We start from the raw sequence: 11,931 nt of genomic DNA, 5'->3' as shown, positions 1-11,931 counted from the left end.
TGGTCTTTGCTGTCCTCACCTTTTTGCCTCTTGCACCTGAATCCTCGAAATAGGTTTTCATCTGGCCTGACTGCTGCAATCCTCAGGTAGTTCCCTCACTAATTTATTCTCTTGTTGCTCTCAACTCTCTAGCGATTTATGCCTTGCATTCCTTTTCTGTTTTTTGTGGTACTGGCCCGCCGTTTGACTTTTATTCCTGTCAAATTTGAAATATCCCGATGGGACCCCAAGCAATATACATACATACATACATACATACATACATACATACATACATATATATAATATATTATATAAAGATTTATTAAATATTACTATTAATATATATATTTAGATATATAATTAGATTCTGCTTATCTCTTTTATTAGATATATACGTATTAGCAATAGGCACTATGGTATCTTTACTTTCGCATATCTCTATCTATCGCTATCTCTATCTATCTATCTATATCTATCTATCTATCTATCTATCTATCTATCTATATATATATATATATATATATATATATATATATATATATATATATATATATGTATGTATATGTGTTTATGTGTTTGTGTGTGTGTATGTGTGTGAGTGTGCGTGTATTCAGCATATTACACGATCTGTCATTGCATATACTATTTTCTCTAGAATACTGAAGAACAGAAGAATAGCTATGAGACTGTGACGATTTCATCTTGAATCCTTATATGTAAAAATCTGCGACACTTGTTTAGATGCAAATTTTCTAGTTTTCTATTACGAACTTTAGACTTTAGATGGATGATATACGTTTAACAATGAAAGTTTTTCCAAAAATTATATAAAATAGATAAGAATTTATGGAATTTCTCTCAGGGGAAAATGCAAATCCCATAAGGATGCTAAAATACTAAGCAATTTTGGTAAGTTCATTACAAACTTGTCTGAAATAGATACCTCATGTCATTATAGGGACTCAAGTAAAAGAGGTATTTCGTAAGCATGAAGATAATGCTAAAAGAAATCTTGAAAGAAAGTGCAATTTAAAGAGTTCTACGCAAATGCACTTGTCCAAATAATCCAGTTTCCTTTCGACACCAATAAAAAAAAGAAAAAAAAAACCTAGGCAAAAATTGTTTTATAAATATAATAGCTGACGTACAACCCCTAGAGGGCATCTTCTGGAGTTCAGCCGTGGGTTTGTTGAAAAAGCGAGACTCATTATACAAGCCTTCGGCAAAAGTCTTGAGACTTTCATTTCACAAACATAATAGTTCACGACGCCAAGAGGGTCCGCTGTACAGGTCTTTGTGTTCTAGGATGATATATATATATATATATATATATATTATACTATATATATATCTATATATATATATATATATATATATTATATGATATATAAATATACATATATCTTCAGTGTATATATCTATATAATCATTTAACTGTAACATATATATTCATATATATTATATAATATATATAAGACTTATAAGTAATTAATATATATCATATATATAATAAATTATATATTATATATATATACATATATATCTATATATCATATATATATAACCATATATATAATATATATATATATATTATATATACTATATACTATAATAATATACGATTTCTGCTACCCACCTCATTTAATTGATTTATGTTATCAAAAAGCTCACAAAAAGTTTTATAATGTTGCTATTAATGAAAAAGAAATGCCTAAAAATGTACTTAGCTTACCTTATTTTCGTGGATTTGAAACCATAAAATCAATATTTAAATCGTTTAATATTAATGTAGTGTTCTCTTATAACAATACCATTAAAGATATGCTAATTAAGAATAGTCCCGTAACAAATAACAACATCATTTACAAAATTCCTAGTAAGGATTGCCCATCGTTTTACGTTGGTCAGTCTAGTAAAAATTTATGTGTTCGGATTAAGCAGCATATGTATTCAGTTAGAACAGCCCAGACTTCAAATGCACTGTTTATCCATCTGAGTGAAAAATCTCATTGTATTATGAACAACTAATAAATTAGTCTCACATGTATATAGTTATTATTTCTCTCTCTCTCTCTCCTCTCTCTCTCTCTCTCTCTCTCTCTCTGTTTCGAAATTCTCTCTCCCTCTTTCTCTTGCTCGATATATATATATTTATATTTTCTTTCGTCTTTTCATTAATAATAATTTTTGTTGGGAAAATTTGTGTAAAAATTCATGATATTAAAATTGTATATGCTCCTGTGCTTTTTTCAAAATGTAATGTTTTCTAGAAGAATCACTTGTTTACTGCGGGTATCCCTCAAGGTGTGGCTAGCCTCTGGCAACTCCTCCTTTCTGTAGAGTGAAAATCGCCCTTATGGCTAATCTGGTAGTGTCCGTTTGTATAATAAGCCTTCCTTTGACTATGTTGTTCTTTGTAAAATCAGTTTGCCTCAGTAAAGGGTCCGAACAGGACCGAAAGTACTTGGCTATCTCGTTTTTTCATTTTTTCCTTCGTGGCAAAAAACCTTTATTTATACATAGCATCACGTTTTATATACTTCGTGATCAAGTTATACAATATATTATATAATTATATATATTATATATATATATATATATATATATATATATATATAAGCGAATACCACAGGAAAATGATAGTCAGAAATCCAAGCGCTTTCGTCTTTATTCAGAAATCGTCAAGGAGCTACTAAAGTACAATTGGAGAGGAAGGCCTCAGGTACAAACAAGATCAGGAATACCAGATGGTTAATTATCAAAAGGGTAAAAATTAAAAGGGATAATCCAGGATTATCGGATATCACACGGTCACAAACTTAAACAGATTCTGACCCTAACCGAAATTACAAAGTATACTTTACAGTCAAAACATGTAAAAAACTGAATATATTAATTTTGTTGCTTATATTTATCTACAACTTTTTTCATTATGAAAGCATCAAGTTTAAATAAACCAAGACTTAAATTTAGAACATTTCTATTATTTGATTTGATAAAACAAGATTCAATGATATTCCTTTTAACTGTGTCATTACATGGGACTAAGGCTCTTGCTTGACTCCAGTTAATAGGATGGTCTAAATCTCTCATATGTACAAATAATGCATTCGATATTTGCCCAGTTCTCACAGAATATTGATGTTGCTTGATACGCTGTGAAAGAGATTTGCCGGTCTGTCCGTAATAGACTTTATCACACTTTTTTTGCAAGGAAATTTCATATATGCAGCCTGGAAGATCTTTAGGAGAATTTTTTTATTACTAAACTCTTGACATTAATATTACTGAAAACAACATTTATGTTAAAAAGCTTTAAAATTCTAGGAATATCTACAAACCTTTCATCATAAGGTAATTTTAGAATGTTATGCTTACTAAATTCAAGTTTGTCATTAGTTGAATAAAATTTTTTTCTAGCTCTTTTCCATGCCACATCTACAAAAGTCCTTGGGTATTTAAGTTTCAATGCAATATCATAAATAGTTTTAATTTCAGCGTCAATAAACTGCGGGCTACAGACACGTAAAGCCCTTAGGAACATCCCAGAAAAAACAGAGAATTTAACATTTTGATGGTGATTGGAGTAGTAATGAACAAAAGAGGCAATATTAGTTGATTTTTGAAAAACTGAAAAGGTGAAATTTCTATCATTTCTATGGACAGTTACATCAAGAAAATCCAAATTACAATTTCTTTCTTCCTCTACAGTAAATTTTATAGAAGGGACTAAATTATTGAGATTATTAAGGAATTCCTTGAGGCTTTTGTGAACTGGCCAAATACAGAAGATATCATCCACGTACCTAAACCAAATAACTTTTTGGGGCAAAATTCTTGGTAAGAGTTTTGTCTAAAAAAAATTCCATGTAAATATTTGCTAAGGACGGAGATAAGGGATTACCCATAGCCATGCCAAACTTTTGTACAAAAAATTCCCCATTGAAACAAAATTTACTATCTTTGATACATAACCTTATGAGACTAATGAGATTTGCTACACTTAAGGGAATGTCATGACACTCTAATTCCTCTTCCAAATATTCAAGTAAGTCATCTACAGGCACTTTTGTAAATAAAGAGACAACATCAAAACTAATCATATTAAAATCATAATTCAAATTTAAACTATTCAATTTATTTATAAAATCAACATTGTTTTTAACATTCGTGTTAGAAATATTTCCTACCAAAGGAGTAAGAATTTTTACAAGCCATTTAGATAAATTATACGTAACTGAGCCCACTGAACTAATGATTGGTCTGATAGGGTTATTGATTTTATGTGTCTTGACTAAACCATACATGGCTATGGGTAATCCCTTATCTCCTGTCCTTAGCAATATTTACATGGAATTTTTTTAGACAAAACTCTTACCAAGAATTTCGCCCCAAAAAGTTATTTGGTTTAGGTACGTGGATGATATCTTCTGTATTTGGCCAGTTCACAAAAACCTCAAGGAATTCCTTAATAATCTCAATAATTTAGTCCCTTCTATAAAATTTACTGTAGAGGAAGAAAGAAATTGTAATTTGGATTTTCTTGATGTAACTGTCCATAGAAATGATAGAAATTTCACCTTTTCAGTCTTCGAAAATCAACTAATATTGCCTCTTTTGTTCATTACTACTCCAATCACCCATCAAAATGTTAAATTCTCTGTTTTTCTGGGATGTTCCTAAGGGCTTTAACGTGTCTGTAGCCCGCAGTTTATTGACGCTGAAATTAAAACTATTTATGATATTGCATTGAAACTTAAATACCCAAGGACTTTTGTAGATGTGGCATGGAAAAGAGCTAGAAAAAAATTTTATTCAACTAATGACAAACTTGAATTTAGTAAGCATAACATTCTAAAATTACCTTACGATGAAAGGTTTGTAGATATTCCGAGAATTTTAAAGCTTTTAACATAAATGTTGTTTTCAGTAATATTAATGTCAAGAGTTTAGTAATAAAAAATTCTCCTAAGATCTTCCAGGCTGCATATATGAAAATTCCTTGCAAAAGTGTGATAAAGTCTATTACGGACCAGACCGGCAAATCTCTTTCACAGCGTATCAAGGCAACATCAATATTCTGTGAGAACTGGGCAAATATCGAATGCATTATTTGTACATATGAGAGATTTAGACCATCCTATTTAACTGGAGTCAAGCAAGAGCCTTAGTCCATGTAATGACACAGTTAAAAGGAATATCATTGAATCTTGTTTTATCAAATCAAATAATAGAAATGTTCTAAATTTAAGTCTTGGTTCATTTAAACTTGATGCTTTCATAATGAAAAAAGTTGTAGATAACTATAAGCAACAAAATTAATATATTCAGTTTTTACATGTTTTGGACTGTAAAGATACTTAGTAATTTCGGTTAGGGTCAGAATCTGTTTAAGTTTGTGACCGTGTGATATCCGATAATCCTGGATTATCCCTTTTAATTTTTACCCTTTTGATAATTAACCATCTGGTATTCCTGATCTTGTTTGTACCTGAGGCCTTCCTCTCCAATTGTACTTTAGTAGCTCCTTGACGATGTCTGAATAAAGACGAAAGCGCTTGGATTTCTGACTATCATTTTCCCATGGTATTCGCTTATTTATGAAGTCACGTGCATCTACTGTGATTTTTTAAGCATAATGGAAACCACACGCAACTTCTATGCCTTTTCTTTGAATTTTCCGAGTCTTGTTCTATTCGTGACATCCTTCTGTAATGCTCTTATCATCGCTCACAAACTGAAACTCCGACTCAACTTTCTACGGAAGTGCATGAACGAGTAAGTGATGCCCAAGTCGATTTTACCAGTGAGAATTCTTCGCCTAGCAGAGCGACCTTTCGACGAGTTTCAACGCATCATACTTCAGAAACACATCGACATCACAAAAGTGGAAGTAGATGATGCGTTCACTACACTTAGAAGCAGTCGGTATAGCTTTAATCAGACGGTTCCTGTCGATTGGAAGAATCGGATGCTGGATTATTGCTACGGAAAATTGAGAAAGTGCTGCAACCGTCTTTAAAGGAAGCTCCAAGTCAAGCTGAAAAATCTTATTGCTGAAAGCGACTGGACTAAGCATGCCAACGTGGACTTTATGATTAATTTTTCTGACAAACCAGTGGATAGTGCTACGGCAGCGGCTTTGGGATATGGTTAAGCTTTGGTTGTATTTAATGGTAGTACCCTGGACTGTGTCGACATCATCAAAATCCTTTTGTTATTTAGAAAAATTGAATCAAAACCTATGCCCTGATGATATCAATATTTGTAAAGGTATTATGTATGGTGCTATGAGTTAAACCATTCTCCACCCCCCTAATGTACCCAGTTGAGATTTCTCCAGGCTTTTAAGAAAATTAAAGAAGACGAAACAGTGAAGGTGACTAAAGCAGATAAATCTAATGCTATGGTAATAATGAATAAAAGTGACTATATAAGTAAAATAATGACATTGCTAAATGACACTGATACTTATACGAAACTGAGGTCTGACCCTACACAGACAGTTAACTCCCATTTTAATAAACAAATTAAATCCATTTTGAAGGGCTTGGAGGCCATTTAATTAAACAGTTTACACCGCAAATGCGCCTCCTACCTTACATGTATGGTTTAGTCAAGAAAACAACATAAAATCAATAACCCTATCAGACCAATCATTAGTTCAGTGGGCTCAGTTACGTATAATTTATCTAAATGGCTTGTAAAAATTCTTACTCCTTTGGTAGGAAATATTTCTAACACGAATGTTAAAAACAATGTTGATTTTATAAACAAATTGAATAGTTTAAATTTGGAATTATGATTTTAATATGGTTAGTTTTGATGTTGTCTCTTTTATTTACAAAAGTGCCTGTAGATGACTTACTTGAATATTTGAAGAGGAATTAGAGCGTCATGACATTCCCTTAAGTGTAGCAAATCTCATTAGTCTCATAAGGTTATGTATCAAAGATAGTAAATTTTGTTTCAATGGGGAATTTTTTGTACAAAAGTTTGGCATGGCTATGGGTAATCCCTTATCTCCTGTCCTTAGTAATATTTACATGGAATTTTTTTAGACAAAACTCTTACCAAGAATTTTGCCCCAAAAAGTTATTTGGTTTAGGTACATGGATGATATCTTCTGTATTTGGCCAGTTCACAAAAACCTCAAGGAATTCCTTAATAATCTCAATAATTTAATTTTAGTCCCTTCTATAAAATTTACTGTAGAGGAAGAAAGAAATTGTAATTTGGATTTTCTTGATGTAACTGTCCATAGAAATGATAAAAATTTCACCTTTTCAGTCTTTCGAAAATCAACTAATATTGCCTCTTTTGTTCATTACTACTCCAATCACCATCAAAATGTTAAATTCTCTGTCTCTGGGATGTTCCTAAGGGCTTTACGTGTCTGTAGCCCGCAGTTTATTGACGCTGAAATTAAAACTATTTATGATATTGCATTGAAACTTAAATACCCAAGGATTTTTTGTAGATGTGGCATGGAAAAGAGCTAGAAAAAAATTTTATTCAACTAATGACAAACTTGAATTTAGTAAGCATAACATTCTAAAATTACCTTACAATGAAAGGTTTGTAGATATTCCTAGAATTTTAAAGCTTTTTAACATAAATGTTGTTTTCAGTAATATTCATGTCAAGAGTTTAGTAATCAAAAATTCTCCTAAAGATCTTCCAGGCTGCATATATGAAATTCCTTGCAAAAAGTGTGATAAAGTCTATTACGGACAGACCGGCAAATCTCTTTCACAGCGTATCAAGCAACATCAATATTCTGTGAGAACTGGGCAAATATCGAATGCATTATTTGTACATATGAGAGATTTAGACCATCCTATTAACTGGAGTCAAGCAAGAGCCTTAGTCCCATGTAATGACACAGTTAAAAGGAATATCATTGAATCTTGTTTTATCAAATCAAATAATAGAAATGTTCTAAATTTAAGTCTTGGTTCATTTAAACTTGATGCTTTCATAATGAAAAAAGTTGTAGATAATATAAGCAACAAAAATTAATATATTCAGTTTTTTACATGTTTTTTGGACTGAAAGATATCTTGTAATTTCGGGTTAGGGTCAGAATCTGTTTAAGTTTGTGACCGTGTGATATCAGATAATCCTGGATTATCCCTTTTAATTTTTACCCTTTTGATAATTAACCATCTGGTATTCCTGATCTTGTTTGTACCTGAGGCCTTCCTCTCCAATTGTACTTTAGTAGCTCCTTGACGATTTCTGAATAAAGACGAAAGCGCTTGGATTTCTGACTATCATTTTCCCGTGGTATTCGCTTATTTATGAAGTCACGTGCATCTACTGTGATTTTTTAAAGCATATATATATATATATTATATATGTATGTATATATATATACTATATATATAATATGACATATATATAAATATATACTATATATATATATATATATAATACATATATATCATTATATAGTTATATATATATTATATATATATATATATAGATATATATATATATATATATATATATATATATAGTATATATATATATATATTGTTATATATCTATATATTATCAATATATATACTATATACTATATATATATATATCCTACTATATCATCTATATATATATATATCTATATATATATAGACTATCATACTATATATATCCTATGATATATAATTATATACATATACTATATACTATATATCTATATATATATATATATTATTTATATATTTATATATATATATATATATATATATACACACACACACACACACAAACACACACACACACATATATATAAATATATATATATATATATATATATATATATATAACATATATATATACATATTATATATATATATATAATATATATATATATATATATATATATATATTTATATATATATATCATATACATATATATAATATACATATCATATTATAATGGGAGTAATGTCTGTCTGTCTGTCATTCAATCACGGCCAAACGGCTGGTCAGATGGGCATGATACTTTGCAGGGTTATGGTGGGGACCCCTAAGATGGTTTGTAATGGGGTTTCATCCAACCTATCCCCCTCCTTTGTAGGAGGTGGGGGTGAGAAGGGATTCCCTGAAACGGAGCCGTATCTGGCCGTGAAACGAGGCTGGTTAATCCTGTAGACTTAGTTACCTTACTATTTTTCATACATAATTCCTGTACAACTTCCCCGGAGAAAGTCGCGAATATTTCAGCTCGGTCACAATAGAAGATGAAAATTATCATCAATATCCGCAAGATTTTTTGAATAACTTAAATCTAACGGGACTGCCAGTGCACAAAATAACGTTGAAAAGTACTGTCCAGTAATATTGCTTCAGAATTTCGATCCTGCCAATGGACATTGCAACGGAACCAGGTACACCGTTATGGAGCTAAACTCCCACATCATCAACTCACACCGTCAAACGTCTGTTCATCCCCCGGATTCCTCTGATATCTTCGGACAACCAGTTTCCATTCCAGTTACGGCGCAGGCAGTTTTCCATCAACCTGGCCTTCTCATTCACTGCAAACAAGTAGCAGGGCCAGACTTTGGATCATGTTGGTGTGTTTCTGCCGTCACCCATGTTCACACATGGCCAACTGTATGTGGCGATGAGTAGAGCAACTGACTCTGCCAACTTGAAATTAAGTTGTGGACAAACTGATAATATTGTGTACAAAGAGGTTCTGTAGTAGGTATGTATAAAAATCGCCCTTATTTTAATATTGCTGAACAAATAGTACATATAAATTTTTCACTTCTGCACCCGTATTTTATCACCCATCGTAGATGGGTAAGTTTGCTAGTATATATATATATATATATATATATATATATATATATATATATATATATATATACATATATCGAACTACAAATGTCCTTTAATATCTAATTCGCTCTACCTCGGAATTAATATATTTTAATATATGTTTAACCGAAGGGGAATTTATTAAGCAATAATAGAATTGGCCATCAACAGGCGCGAACCATCGACCTCTCAATTCCAGGACTGGCAGTGAAGCCCCAGACCACCCCGCCACCGCAAGAGATATAAGTATATGCCGTCTCCCACCTCATATACCTGCCGCACACAGGTATTTTTTGTTTTGGAGACTTCTTACAGCCCATCTCGTTCTCGGTTGTGTGGTAGTGCTTTTGCCCGCACTTAGTCATTATATAAGTCTATCACATTACCGTGATTCATATACATATATCGAACTACAAATGTCCTTTAATATCTAATTCGCTCTACCTCGAAATTAATATATTTTCATATATGTTTAACCGAGGGGGAATTAATTAAGCGATAATAGAATTGGCGATCGACAGGCGCGAACCATCGACCTCTCAATTCCAGGACTGGCAGTGAAGCCCCAGACCACCCTCTTCACTGCCAGTCCTGGAATTGAGAGGTCGATGTTCGCACCTGTTGATCGCCAATCCTATTATCGCTTAATAAATTCCCCTTCGGTTAAACATATATGAAAATATATTAATCCGAGGTAGAGCGAATTAGATATTAAAGGACATTTGTAGTTCGATATATGTATATGAATCACGGTAAGTGTGATGAACTTATATATACTATATATATATATATATATATATATATATATATATATATATATATATATATATATATATATATATATATATATATATATATATATATATATATGTGTGTGTGGTGTGTGTGTGTGTGCGTGTGTGTGTGTGTATATATATATATATATATATATATATATATATATATATATATATATATATATATATTATATATATATATATTCTATCATATATATATATATGTACATGTATATATATATATATATATATATATATATATATATATATATATATATATATATAATAAAAGAGCCCATAAAAGCACCAAAATATAGAGAGAAAAATACTATATTTAAAAGACTGCTGTCTCCCTCTTCAGGTAGATGAATGAGAAAAGTTTACAGAAAAGGTGGTATTTATACCAAGAGATCCATCCACAGGTAAGCCAATTTAGGTCACTCCCGCTGATAATCTTCCTTTAATCTTCTTAAGCGTTGGTTGAATGAAAATCTTGTCGATCTCATCTCTCGTGCTCCTTTTGAGATGTTCATTACCTGCCTCTTTTTAATTAAGGTCAATTCCATCATTTGACTCTTATACCGGCAGTTGCTGCTATAAATTATATGTGACAAATTCCAGTTTATTCTATGGTTATGTTCATTTATATGGTTGAAAATAGCTGAGTTCTGTTGCCCATACCTAACTGACCATTTGTGTTGTATTAATCTCTGGGGAAGTGATTTTCCTGTAAATCCGATGTAAGATTGGTCTCAGTCCAGGCATGGGATTTCGTAAATGCCTGTGTCCTTGGGGGATGGCTTTTGTTGTACGTTAATCAGGGATTTGGGTAAGGTGTTTTGGTAAGTAAATGCAAAAGGGTTAGATTTTCCGAGGGTCTGAGTCACCGTCTTAATCCTGTCCAGGTGTGGAATTTTTATTTTGTTTTTGGGTGTATCTCTGGTCTTGTCTTGAGGGGGTCGGTAGAAAATTATGTTTGCTTTGTGAATTGCTTTCTTAATTATATGGTCAGGATACTTTAAAGACGAAAGCTGCTTACGAATTAGTTCAAATTCTTTTTCCAGGAAATCTGGGGAACAAATTCGTAAGGCTCTTACGAATTTGATAGTAATGTCGTGATAGCTAAAGTGGCGAATGTATGAAAGTGAGAATGTTGGTTTTCTCTATATGGTAAATTTGTATTCTGTCGTGTCTCTGATTATTAAAACGTCAAGAAAAGGAATTTGGTTGTCTGTTTCCTATTTAACTTTAATTTGATGCTGGGCACTAATGCGCTTAATTTTGAAAGGAATTCATTAAAATTAAGTAGGTGGTGCCGAATTCGAACCGAGGGTGGCTC

At 31.6% G+C, this 11,931-nt stretch overlaps 1 protein-coding gene across 5 annotated transcripts in view; it reads right to left on the bottom strand.

Annotated features, from left to right (window-relative positions):
* LOC135223639 (uncharacterized) overlaps nucleotides 1–11,931 on the bottom strand; it is a 466,317-nt gene that overhangs the window by 179,964 nt on the left and 274,422 nt on the right. The window lies entirely within an intron of this gene.

This window comes from Macrobrachium nipponense, chromosome 10 (genome assembly GCF_015104395.2).
Source record: "Macrobrachium nipponense isolate FS-2020 chromosome 10, ASM1510439v2, whole genome shotgun sequence".
In the NCBI taxonomy this organism is placed as follows: Eukaryota; Metazoa; Arthropoda; class Malacostraca; order Decapoda; family Palaemonidae; genus Macrobrachium; species Macrobrachium nipponense.
Note: the sequence above shows the minus strand (reverse complement) of the source record. Positions and strands in the feature narration are given on the sequence as shown.